Below are 13,123 nucleotides of genomic sequence, written 5' to 3'. Positions count from 1 at the left end.
ATAAGGAGGGGATGGCTTTGAGGTTTGGGGAAGGAGGGTGAAGAATGCAGTGCAGCCATTGGGAAGATGGAATATGGCTTAGCAGCTCTGCCCCATCGGCATTCCTTGGTGCCATCTCGCGCATTATGCACAAGCAAGTCCAGGATTTCCCCCGAGTGTCTGATGATCATGGGCTTCAGTCTGTCCTGGCTCTCTGTTGAGCATACCTGTATGAGGCACTTTGTTGCCACACATATGTGTGCATTCCCATGTTCCGTTTTTAGGCAGACAACGTAAAACGTCTCAAGTAGGTGCCTCAGAAACAAAATACGTAAAATTGGCCCTTTAACAGTTGCCACATTGTAAAAAAAAATGAAGTTCAGATTGTGGTTGGGAAGCCATTTAAAATACAGGGCTTGCCACCCCTTCCAGAGCCCACAGGTCTTTGGTTCTGAGCATTTGCTTTTCAGTTTTTAGTATCTTAACGTGAGAAAAGCCACATCCATGGATTGTAGGGGTGTTCTTGGCAACTCCCGGACTCTGCGACGCTGTTTTATAGTTGTTGAGGTTGGGTAAATATGGGGGTGGGGAAAGGCGCAGGAAGGGGGCAGATATCCCTGGCAATTCTGCTTCCTTGGGGAAGACTGGGAAGAAGGCGAAGCCATCGTCTCAATGACAGCTTGGAAAGAAAGGGGCTTCCTCCGAGGTGATTCTCTGCGTAAGTGAGAGGCTGTTCTGGGAAGAAAAGGGCTTGTGTTCTAGATTGAATTTTCCAATCGTGAGGTCGCTTAGGCTTGCGTTTGCGGCCCCTCCAAATGGGAAGGAAAAGCCCGTCTAGTCTTGCCTAAGAACAGTGTGCAAAATCTCACTAGCGTAAATCCTGCAAAAGATTGCTAGTCTGCAAGCTCCCGTTAGTCATTGCTTTTCCACGGATGGCAAGCCACCATCCTCACTTTAACTCAGATCCCTGGCTATGTGCCACGGAGGGGAGATCTGGAAGACATGGCGGCCCATGCAGCTTGGTGTAGGCACCTGTCCACCTGTCAGGCATCTGGATCCTGTCTCCTTCCCCCGCCCCCCGCAGGAGTGGAAGTCTGTGCTTGCCTGGGTTGTGTTTTGCATTCCTGCTTGTCGATCCAATCCGCAGCCTTTGTAGCTGGTAGGCCCTCCTGCTGCAAGCCCTCCTGCTAGGTCTGCATTTTGCATGCAAATGGAGCTGGGATCCATCTGATGGGCCTTTCCCTCCTTTTCCGTCTTTTATCTAACCTTGGCTGCAAAAATAGGGAAGCCGATAGTGATTACTTAAAAGCTCAGGCTACGTGGAACTGATTCCACTCCTCTGTGGAACTGATTCCACTCCTCTGTCTTTGTTGCCAAAGAGAGAATCGGCTTCTAGTGACTCGTCATCCAGTGAGCCTTTTCCACATCTGTGATGCTGGTACTCCCCTGCCTGTGACACCAAACTTGTTTTTGCTGGGGAGGAAGTTGGAAGGGAGGACAAGGCCAGGTCTCTTGGCAGAAAGGGAAGAGGAGATCTCCATAGGGCTGATTCCTCAATCCAGTAAGGCAAAGATGTTTCTTAAAGTAGGAAACTCCTCTAGCTGGGATGCATAACTAGAGGCCGGCTTGAGTGGTATCTCCTTCCTTTACTGTGACCTTAAGGAAAGCAGCAGAGACGCATAGGCAGAGTATCTTCAGCCCTCAGCCGGCATGGTGTGGCTGATAAGATGGGACCAATACCAGTGTGAAAGGAGCCGTTCCTTTTTTGAAAATACTGCAGCCACACAGCCCATTTCCCACACACACACACACACACACACAACATTGATCGAATACCACGCCAGAGAGTCGTCGTGTGGAGACTGAGAGATGAGGCAGGTTGCCGCTCTTGGCAGAAATGCTTTTGTGCCGCTCATCAGCTGGCAGCGAGTGAGAGGTTAGTGGCTGTTGTCGTATGCTTGGGAAGTGTGAGCCCTGCAATGTCCTGCTGCACAACCTCCGGAGCCCGTACAACTAAAAGGCAATTCAGCAAAAGAGCATCTAGCCCTGGGAAGGAGCAGAGCAGCCGCACCTCTGGACAGCTCAGCTATTTTCCCTCTTCTGTGCACTCTAATTCCCTTCCATTTCTAGATCCTGTTCTAAGCCATTATACGAATCTTTTCCATCTTTTTCTTTGTGGAAATATAGCTACTCTTCGTAAAAAGTGGAGCGTGCCATGTTGCGTGTGGGCTCTTGGTATAAACGGGTCCCTTTTGGGGCCTCCTGTTCATTCTTTCTCTTGGTACCACCACTTTGCCTGTGACCATCCCAAGGTCTAGTGTCCCTGAAGTTATTTCATTTAGCCTACCCAAAGGCCACAGAAGGAGATAAATCATTTACAAAGGTGCATTCTCTTGCAGTGATTGCCTCCACAGGTCCTTCTTACTTTGTCAGTGATTTGGCCTCATTTTACGTCTTAATAGCGGGTACATTTTGCTAAAAGCTTCTTATATGCAACAGGAGTGGAAAATGAATGCCCAGGTGACTCCATTTCACCAAGAATAGTATGTTGCATTCACTTGGGAATCCCTTGTTTCTGTGGGGTTTTGTCAAATTCGGGATTGGATGGACGCATGGATCAGCTGCAAGTGATTAACCCTTTAGTTTGTGAAGCCGCCTCTCCTGCCTGCCTTGCATGGCTGTGGGTTTGCAACTGCCCAGCTTCTGGGAAGGGTCTCTTGCAGGGGGTGGCAAGCTGGAAGGCAAGCGGGTGTGGCGGCTGGTGAACCTTGGATTTGGTCACAACGCTGACTTACTTTCTGCTGTCTGCAGTTTTTCTGTTGAGCCCCAGTCTCATTCCAGATGGGATGGTGGCTACTTTGGGGGCTACACATTGCTTGCCCACGTTTTACATTGGCCATTCCCCAGTGGTCATTCCCCAGTGGGTTTTTTCCCCTCTCTCAATCCCAAAAGTGTGTGTCTGTGTGAAAAGTTGGGATGGTGTTTCCAGCAGTGTCTTGAAGAGAAAAGGGGAGCCTGGTATTTGAAGTTGTCTGTAGCTGATGGATGCTTGGCCGTGATGCAGCCGTTTCCATAGTAACAAATGGTGATCCAAGTCGCCTGACATCAAGGGAGACAAAAATTACAGCGCAGCTCATTATAATTCATGTTTGGGAAGAGGCATCAGCCTAGACAGGGTGGTTCTCGGAAACGAAATCCCAGGCTCTTCGGGTGGCTTGTGAAAGGATTTGCCTGGGTTCACCCCAAAATCAGGAGCCTTCTTAATTTTCCATCTTCAGAGGCTTCTCAGACTGCCATAAGTTAACTTCCAGAGCACTTTAGTGCTTCTGTTCTGATCTTGGGCTCCTCATGAAAAGCACAACTGTCGCTTTTATCAGCTTCCCGCTCTTGAAATTTAGCAAAGATTTGTTTGTTTGGCTTTTTTCATCCTTCCATTTTGGAGCTTCTCGCCAGCCTCCTAGTATGTCGTTAAAGTAACCTGGTGGAGACGGTCGAGGTCTCTGCTCCTTGCCTTAAAGCCTGTCGGTTTCAAGGGCGGCATCCCAAGAAAGGCGTCTGATCAACAAATGCACACGTGGAAAGGGCAAACCTCAGTGGCAGGGGAAGATGCAAAAAAGCACTCAGTCTGTTTACCCGGAAGCAGAGGACTCTGGGAGGGGACAGGGCTCGTTCTGACTAACATTTGGGGCCGTCCCAAATGCAGGATCGATTAGCAGTGGCGCGGGAGAGGGCCGCCTTCAGCTTTTAGCGTTGTAGAATGTCATCTAAGCTTTTAGCAAGGCTTGTTTTTGTCTGTCAGCTCTTCAAACTTTTCTTGGAGGGGAACATGAAATCGTAGCGCAGGCTTTCCGTTTCTTGGCTTGGCACAGGTCTATTCCAGCCAGTGGTCTGAGCATGATGCGCCCCAGGACAACTCCCTCTGGGGGTAAGGAACGCTTCTCACCTTACCTGGTCTTGATGTAGTAACTAGAGCTCCATTATCAGCAGCAGTGACAAAACAACTTCCCTTGTCCCAGGCTGTTCTTCCTCTATCAGGTAGCAGTTTCCTTTGGGCAGGGGTCACTTTCCCCTCCTCACTGCAGCGTGCACTGCTGTTGTAAGGTCACTTTTAACAGGACGATGGGACAGCATGCTTCACCATCCCGTGCTCTTTCCCGGGCACCCGAAAGCAGCCCCTGCAGTCGTGGGTATCTGGCAGCATGTGCTGATGGCTGAAAACTGAACACCATCCTGAGCCAGCGGAGGAAGCTGGCCCCCGCTGTGTGTGTTTGGGGGTGGGGCGTAGTTTGTATCTGAGCACCGTCTCCCAGTGGCTTTGTGCACAGGCGTTTGCAGCTGTCGCACCTGAGCTTGTGCAACTTAAAATTTGCTTGAAGCTTCTAGCAATCTGTCGAGCAAACCGGTTTTGCTTGCTTTCATGCGATGCTGGGGGGGGGGTCTGGCATCCCTTCCTTAAGGGGAATTTTAATCCATATTCGGGCCATGGGTGGCAGTTCCAGAGGGGGACCCATGATGTGCTGCGCTGTGTGGTTTCCCTCTGGCATCGGTTCACGTGGAGCATCTGGCTTCCTGCACGGAGAACGGGCTTGGCAGGAGGGCGTGGACTCAGTCCTGAGTGTTGCCCAGCTGCTTCCACTCCTCCTGCGGAAGGATAGGCGCCTCTGGCGCTCTTTGGCCTGGGAGCGGTTCTGAAAAGAGGAGCCGTCTTGCATGTGGTGTTATCCAGTGTCGTGACTGAACTGTACTTTGCGCAGGGAAGATCGGAGTCGACTGGCTCATGCACTGGGGGTGGGGGAGACCTGGACTGCTACGTCGGAGTCCTGCGGCTTCCCAAACTGCTTCTGAATATAGAACAAGCAGACTGGGGGAAGCAGCAGAAGCTGTAAAGGTGTAATTTAGTTGTCGCAGGTAACCTTTGATATCCGTGTCCAGTGGTTAGTTCTAGAATCGCAAGGCTTGTTTAAACTGCACGCATCCGTCTTTCACACCTTGATTTCTTTTCTCTTTTTCTTTCCCCGTATGAGCTAGTAACGGAACTTCCTAAGTCCGTTGTACCGAGCCAGTTCTCCTTGTCAGCTCTGTCCTCGCCTCTGTCTCCCTGCTGCTCAGGCAACCAGGGCCTGCCCAGCACGCCCCTCAGAAGATGCCCTGCTGGGTTCCTGGCTGTGCTCCTGGGGCACCTTTAGAGGCTCACGCGCAGCACCGCCTCGTGGGCACCCCTAAAAACACTGTGGCTGGTGGGTTTGGGCATTTGGGCCAGCCCTGGTCCTGAATGGCCCGGGGCAACTAAGCTGCAGGCAGCAGTGTCGGCCACCATGAGACGCGGTCACTTCGCCCCCTCCCAATCCTCACCCCCCTCGCAGATTTTAGCTCCTTCAGACCCACGTCGTAACCATCTTCCTCTGTCAGCATCTTCCAGAGACAGAGTGGGCATTCTTTCTGAAGTCTGAGCTCTTTTTCCAGGCTGGGCCAACATGCACCTTATTAGGGATTACTGAGGCCCACCCCATTGCTGTCTGCCCCCTGGGGCCCCCCTCCCCACACCTCAGAGTGCAGTTAAAGGAAGGGGGGTCCCAAGGAGTCCCACCCACAGAAGATGCTGGCAGAGTGGGCACTGCTCTTTGTTTTTTGTATGGGCGGGTTTGAACTAAATATCTGCTCAGCCCCCCTCCCTTTCCCACCCAGAAATAAGGCATAGTTACCAGGGCTGCATCAGTACATATTACTCATGTGATAGGGCGGATGGGCGCACAGCTTTCTCATTGTCCTCACAGGGGGAAATGTGCCATGATTGTTTGTCTGTCTGCAGACTCTGTTGCGGAAAAAACGGTGTGTTCTGCAGAGAAAGCAGAATCCTGCGAATGAATTCAGGGGAGGTGTGTTCATTGCCGGCTCCCCGCTGTGGCTGGAAACACCCTTCCAATTCTTCAAGAGCTTTGCTTCCCAGGACAGAAAGGGGGGGGATTCCTTGAGCAGGTGGTATAGGCTTTGAAAAGGGGGGGGGGGAACGGTGCAGTGGAAGAACACTTGGCGTCTGTTTTGATTTTGAGCCAGGTTTTTAAATTCCCCGTTCAGTGCCCGAATCTTGCATGTGAGGAAGCTGTTAAATGTAAGATGGTTTGGGCTGAATTCAGTCACTGCATCTAAATGGAGTTTGGGGGGGCTTGCCTCTGGTAGGAAATTCTTTGCGGGGGGGGCGTTGTTGCAATAGAGTCCTTTTAACTTAGTCTTGGGGGTGGGGATTCTCTGGTTTTAGTTTACGCCCACACCCTGATGTGTCAACTCCCATCTTCCTAGCAAACGTTTTTTTAAAAACTTTTGCTTTCCTGATCCAAACAATGTAGCACAATGCTTCTGTTCCCATCGTGTAGAATACTGCCTTAAACAGATCTGTTTGGTGTTTTTTTTGTGTGTTTTTTTTATTTACCATCAGGTTTATGCATTAATTTATTTTTAAAATGTGGTTTCTGGAAGACATGAAACATGTATAATATTTTTTTAACATTTCCATTGCAGTATTTATCATTGTTACTGGTTGTGTGTAGTGTAACAATTAATATTAAAAAAGCATACATATGAAATCTGTCTCTGAAGCCTTGTGTGTCCTCGAAGATCTGGTCTGATTCTGAGTCAAGTCCTGAGGTTCACCCCTGGTTACCTCTACACATCCCTTTTTTTCTTTTTTAAAAAATTATTAAGATTAACAATAATACAGCATTAAAAACAAATTTATTTCCAAACAAACATCGACCAGTACTTATAAAACCTATAAAACATATAACTTTCTAAATAATCACTGTCTTTATGAACCATCACCAACAGAATCTAGACTTTTAAGCATGTTCTCCTTTCTGGATTTTGTGGGATTCCATATTCCATCTAATTCCTCTATGTTTTTGTTATTTTGATAGTAAGTTAATTTAATCAACACAGAGACCTCCCTTACTTCGTTGAACCAGCTATTTAAGTTTGGAGAGTTTGCTCCTTTCCAGCATCTGGCAAAATGTATCCTTGCTAATGTTACCATATGGAGGAATACATCAAGATGTTTCTTATTCATAGTTGGTAAACAGTTTAACAAGATTATTTCTGAATTCATGGGTATTTCTATTTCCAGACCTTTAGATATTATATTTATCACTTTTTTCCAATAAACTGTAGCTCTAATACACTCCCACCACATATGGTAAAAATCTGCCTTATGAACACATTCTTTTTTTATCAGTGGTGCACACACCTTGGCCTGACCTGGATGGGCCAGGATAGCCCAATCTTGTCAGATCTCGGACATTAAACAGGGTCAGCCCTGGTTAGCATTTGGATGGGAGACTACCAAGGAAATATTGTCGAAGGCTTTCATGGTCAGAGTTCATCAGTTCTTGTAGGTTATCCGGGCTGTGTGACCGTGGTCTTGGTATTTTCTTTCCTGACGTTTTGCCAGCAGCTGTGGCAGGCATCTTCAGAGGAGTAACACTGAAGGACAGTGTCTCTCAGTGTTACTCTTCTGAAGATGCCTGCCACAGCTGCTGGCGAAACGTCAGGAAAGAAAATACCAAGACCATGGTCATGCAGCCCAGACAACCTACAAGAACTACCAAGGAAGCCCAGGGTCACTACGCAGAAGCAGGCAATGGTAAACCATCTCTGAACATCTCTTGCCCTACGAGGTCACCATAGGTTCGCTGAAATTGGATGGCACTTTCCCCTGACCTGGATGGGCCAGGATAGCCTGATCCCATCAGACCGCAGAAGCTAATCAGGGTCAGCCCTAATTAGTACTTCAGTGGGAGACGCCCAAGGACATCCAGGGTTGCTGTGCAGAGGAGGCAATGCCAAACCATCTCTGGCCATTTATGCTTGGTTCCAGGCTGAAGTGGCCGGCATATATTTTTTTTAGTTTTTCACGCTGAACCGTCATTCAGGAAGTGACTGCAAAGCCAGCACATACCAGCTTCGCATTTCTTAAGAGCCCCTTTAATGCGACCTTTTGTGTTTGCTCCACCAAACATGCAAAATCACATCTGTGTGTTAGCTATGCAAATGGCGGTGGCTAATGGAAGGAACAAAGGAGCAGGCGAGTGGGGGGTGGAATTTCTCCTTTTGCATCAGGCATTTTAAAGGTTGCATTTAAAAAAGAGCTTTGAGCAAGCATCAAAATTGATCCTGCATAAATGGCCTCTGAATGTCTCTTGCCTTGAAAACCCTGTGGAGTCACCATAAATCACCTGCTACTTGACAACACTTCCCACCAACCCCAAACACACCCTCCTGTCTCTCTTGCTCTCCACACCCCACTGCCAGTCTGGGCCCACTGTTTTCTCAACTGCCGCCTCTTCCGCAGTCCCACCCTACAACACAGTGCTGTAGGACGTACCCTCTTCCATTTCTGTTCCATAAGTGAGGCTTATCACTACCAAAATTGACCTTTCATTTCCTTCACACTATCTGAACTGAACCCTGACCAGGATAGCCCCAGGATAGCCTGATCTTGTCAGATCTCAGAAGCTAAGCAGGGTTGGCCCTGGGTAATGTTTCGATGGGCAACTGCCAAGGAATACCAGCGATGTGACTGGAGGAAGGCAAGGGCAAACCACCTTTGAATGTCTCCTCCTTTCATATATTCCCCTCCCCTCTAGAGGAGAAAATTATCTAGAGTTGACAAAAGAGAAAAATCTGTGCTTACAGCTTACAGGATGTAGACAGAATCAAGCGGGTGCAGAGGAGAGTGAAAAGGATGATATGGGGTCTGGAGACCGAGCCCTATGAGGAAAGGCTGAGGGAGTTGGGAATGTTTCATCTGGAGAAGAGGAGGTTGAGGGGGGACACAATTGCTCCCTAAGTATTTGAAGGGCTGTCACTTAGAAGAGGACAGGGAGCTTTTCCTGGTGGCAGCAGAGGGTAGACTCGCAATAATGGGTTTAAATTGCAGGTGGAAAGGCCGGCTGGATATTAGGGGAAATTTTTTACAGTAAGAGTTATTCGACAGTGGAATCGGCTACCTAGGGAGGTGGTGAGCTCCCCCTCACTGGCCATCTTTAAGCAGAGGCTGGACAAGCACTTGCCAGGGATGCTCTAGGCCAGGGGTCCTCAAACTATGGCCCGCGGGCAGGATCCGCCCTGTCAGGGTCCTGAACCCGGCCCCTTTAAAAAATTGCAGCCATAAGGTAATGCTGGGAGGAAGTGACGACCGGTCACTTCCTCCCAGCTCCCTACACACGGGAGGGAAGAGAGACAAGCCGCGAGGACAGGAGAGCCCCGCCAACTCAACATTAGCCACAGCCACCCTCCTGCAAAAAAAAAAGTATGAATGAACGGTCCCTTCTCTGCACAGCACATATTTAATACCCAGTCCTCACTATTAGATTCAAGGCTTCGCCAGATGTGACAAAATCTGTGCGGTTCGTACTTCCAATTCCCAGGGGGATGATTATCGCTAACGACAACTTTGCAGGCATGAGAGTATGTGCGTGTGTAGCATTGTAGGCAGGTTTTGCAATCCTGGCGCTATAAAACCCGGGCAATAAAAAAGCCAGCCAGAGCAAAATACTAACTATATATTTGTTACGCTGCAGAGGTGAGCGTGGTGTAGGGGACACCTGCACCTTTAATAGTATAAATGCCTGTTAGTTAAAGAGTTTGTGTGTGTGCCTGCTAGTGAGTGGGCTTGTGTATGTATTTGCTAGTGAGTGAGCTTGTGTATGTGTGTGTTTGCTAGTGAGTGAGCTTGTGCGTTACTGCTGAGCACTGACCATTTACGTCACTGCTAAGCACTAATCATTTGCACTATTGCTGAGTGCTGACATTTTTTATTTTAGTTTAGTCATTATTGCTGGTATATTGTTTTTGTAGCTGTAGCTGTGTATTTATTGGTATTTTACTAATAGCAATTTTCAATCCCTAGGAAATCATTATGTCAAAAAAAAGAAAAATTGACTCTGAGTGCAGGGTATTCAAAGAACACAACTTCTAATTTTCATTCGTGGGACAAATGATTATTTCGAAGTCACAGAGGAGCTTGCTGCACTGAAAAGCATCAAAGGAACAACAACAGGAGAGGATATCTGTGAAAACGTTTGCCAAACTGTGAATGATTTGGAGCTGGTCTGGGCAAAACTAGCCAGTGTGACAACTGATGGTGCTCCTAGCATGGTGGGGTCTATGAAAGGAGTGGTTACATGCATTAACAAAGACATGGACAAACACAACTATTCACATCCAATAGCCATACACTGCCTCATCCACCAACAAGCACTGTGTTGTAAATCACTGAAGTTGAACTCTGTCATGAAAATTGTGGTATCTTGTGTTAACTTCATTAGAGTTCATGCACTAAACCACAGACAGTTTCAGAAATTTCTGTCTGAGCTAAATGTTGCCTATGAAGATATTCTGTACCACACAGAAGTCCGTTGGCTGAGTCGAGGGAGAGTTTTGAAACGATTTTATAATTTACTTCCACAGGTTTCTGCTTTTATGCTTTCAAAAAACAAAGAAGTACCAGAGCTCAAAGATGCAGAATGGAAATGGCACCTTGCCTTTCTGACAGATATAACAGAGCTACTCAACAGTTTCAGTGTTCAACTTCAAGGAAAGGGGAAGCTCATCTGTGATATGCATTCACATGTGAAAGCATTTAAAGTAAAATTAGACCTCCTCACTAAACAAGTGAAGGAGGAAAACTTCTGCCATCTCCCCACAACTCAAAACCTCTTAGCAGAAAAACCAGCAGTTGCATTCCCAAACAAAACATGTGTGGATTTACTAGAAATGTTACAAAAGGATTTTCAAATTAGATTTAAAGAGCGTCATCTCTATGAACAGGACATACAGCTTTTCCGGAACCCATTTTCTGTTGACATTGAAAATGTTGATCCAATTTACCAAATGGAATTGGCCGAACTACAGAATTGTGACTCTCTGAAAGAAGCATTCAAATCAAGCAGCCTTACTAATTTCTATTCATCTCTCCCCTCTGAGACATATCTTAAACTCAGGAACCATTCACTCAAAATTGCAACCATCTTTGGCAGCACCTATATCTGTGAACAGACTTTTTCCCAAATGAAACATCTGAAATCTCCAACCAGATCCAGACTAACTGATGAACATTTGCATCACTCGCTACGACTACAGTGACAAATATGGAACCGGATATTGACCGTCTCATTAGCCAAAAGCAGGCCCATACTTCCCATTGAAATATTATAAGTTTATGTTGATTAAAATCGTTCTTCATTTTAAATATTGCATTGTTTCTCTTATTTTTTGTGCACTACAAATAAAATATGTGCAGTGTGAATAGGAATTTGTTCATATTTTTTTCAAACTATAGTCCGGCCCCCAACAGTGTTTAAGGGACAGTGAACTGGCCCCCTGTTTAAAAAGTTTGAGGACCCCTGCTTTTGGCTGATCCTGCATTAAGCAGGGGGTGGGACTAGATGACCTGTATGGCACCTTCCAACTCTGTGATTCTATGAAAAGTGTTTAGGGCCTCCAGTCTCTTCAATCATTCCTCTCACTGTCCAGGCTATTCTTTCCACATCACTGGCATATTTCTGTTGATGGGGGGGGGGGGGAGGTTTTCAGGCTGGGAGAAACCAGTTGTCCCTGCCTGCCCAGAAAGCTGCCCTGTCCTGGCTCGGTGTGGCCAAACTCTTCACTCCTTCCCACTGCATGACCCTCATGAAGAAAGGCAACAGACACAGATTCTCAAGGCCGAGTTTTCCTCCTCTGATGCAGCAACTGCAACAGTTGCCCGAGAAAGGGCCCGTGGTAATGGGGTTGTCTTGGAGGAAAAGAAGGAGGAGGAGAAGAGTTGGTTTTTATATGCCGACTTTCTCTGCCACTTAAGGAAGAATCAAACCGGCTCACAATCGCCTTCCTTTCCCCCTCGCCACATCTTGTGAGGTAGGTGGAGCTGAGAAAGTTCAGAGAGAACTGTAACTAGCCCACGGTCTTCCAGCTGGCCTCATGTGGAGGAGTGGGAAAACCAACCTGCTTCACCAGATTAGCATCTGCCGCTCATGCAGAGGAGTGGGGAATCAAAACTGGTTCTCCAGATTAGGGTCTAGATTAGAGGTTAGTTTAGCTGCTTCCCAGACTTTGCCTTGCTCTGTCAAAAGAATGGCTGAAGAGGAACCCCTAGTGCTTCACATGCAGCCAGAAAGGAATGCAGTTGTGTGTGTGTGTGTGTGTGTGTGTGTGTGTGTGTGTGTGTGTGTGTGTGTCGGGCAGAGGTCTTTCCAATCACCTACAGCCTGGTCCTTTTAACTGGAGACACTGAGGATTGAACCTGGGACCATCTGCATGCCATGGAGATGCTCTGATTGAGCCATGCCCCCTCCCCAACCAGGGGGGTGCCTCATTGCCCCCTAAATGTACAGTGAAGTGGATTTCAAACACTGCTCCAGGGAACCCTGGGATCCCCCCTAGAAGCTGATCGGGCATCCCTCAATTGGGTCGTCGGAATATATGGTCATATTTCCACGGAAGACAGACTTTGACCACCTCTTGTGTGCAAATGAGGAATAGGGGGTGTTTTAGGGTACATTTTCAATCCATATCAGGGTCCAGCAGGCCTGGCTTGTAACTTGTGAGAGCAAAGAATATGCCCCAGAATTTTCCTGAAATGTGCACTGGTTCTGCAACAGACAAGTCAGAACTTCCCCAAAGCTATGGAGTTTGGGGTTGTTGTTTTTTAATGCTGCAATAATGCATTCGTTCACGAGAGGGAGCGCTTTGCAAATTTTCCGTGGCCGGTTCCAAGGAGCGGCAGGCAATCCTCGCTTCATTTCTTTTACGGTCTTTCTCACTCCAGGCAGAAATCAATGCAACCTGTAGGATGTGACCTCTAATAAACAATGCAACCGGAGTAGGATTACAGAAATCTGAAGCCAAGCAATAAAATATTATGTGTGCTCCATTAAGCACTGCAGAAAACCTTATCAAGTAGAAGACACTGCAGTAGCAGCAGGACAATAATACAGCAGACAGATAATTCGTCCCTTATACAGTGGTCAGTTTCACAATCCCATTCTTTCAAAAAAGCACCTTCCTAAACCATTCTGTTGTAATATAGCCTTGAGGTGGTGGGAAAGTGCTGTCAAGTCACAGCTAATTTATGGCAACCCCGTAGCATTTTCAA

The sequence above is a fragment of the Euleptes europaea genome, chromosome 4 (assembly GCF_029931775.1).
Source record: "Euleptes europaea isolate rEulEur1 chromosome 4, rEulEur1.hap1, whole genome shotgun sequence".
Lineage (NCBI taxonomy): Eukaryota > Metazoa > Chordata > Lepidosauria > Squamata > Sphaerodactylidae > Euleptes > Euleptes europaea.
The sequence above is the reverse complement of the archived record's forward strand: the minus strand, read 5'-3'. Positions refer to the sequence as shown.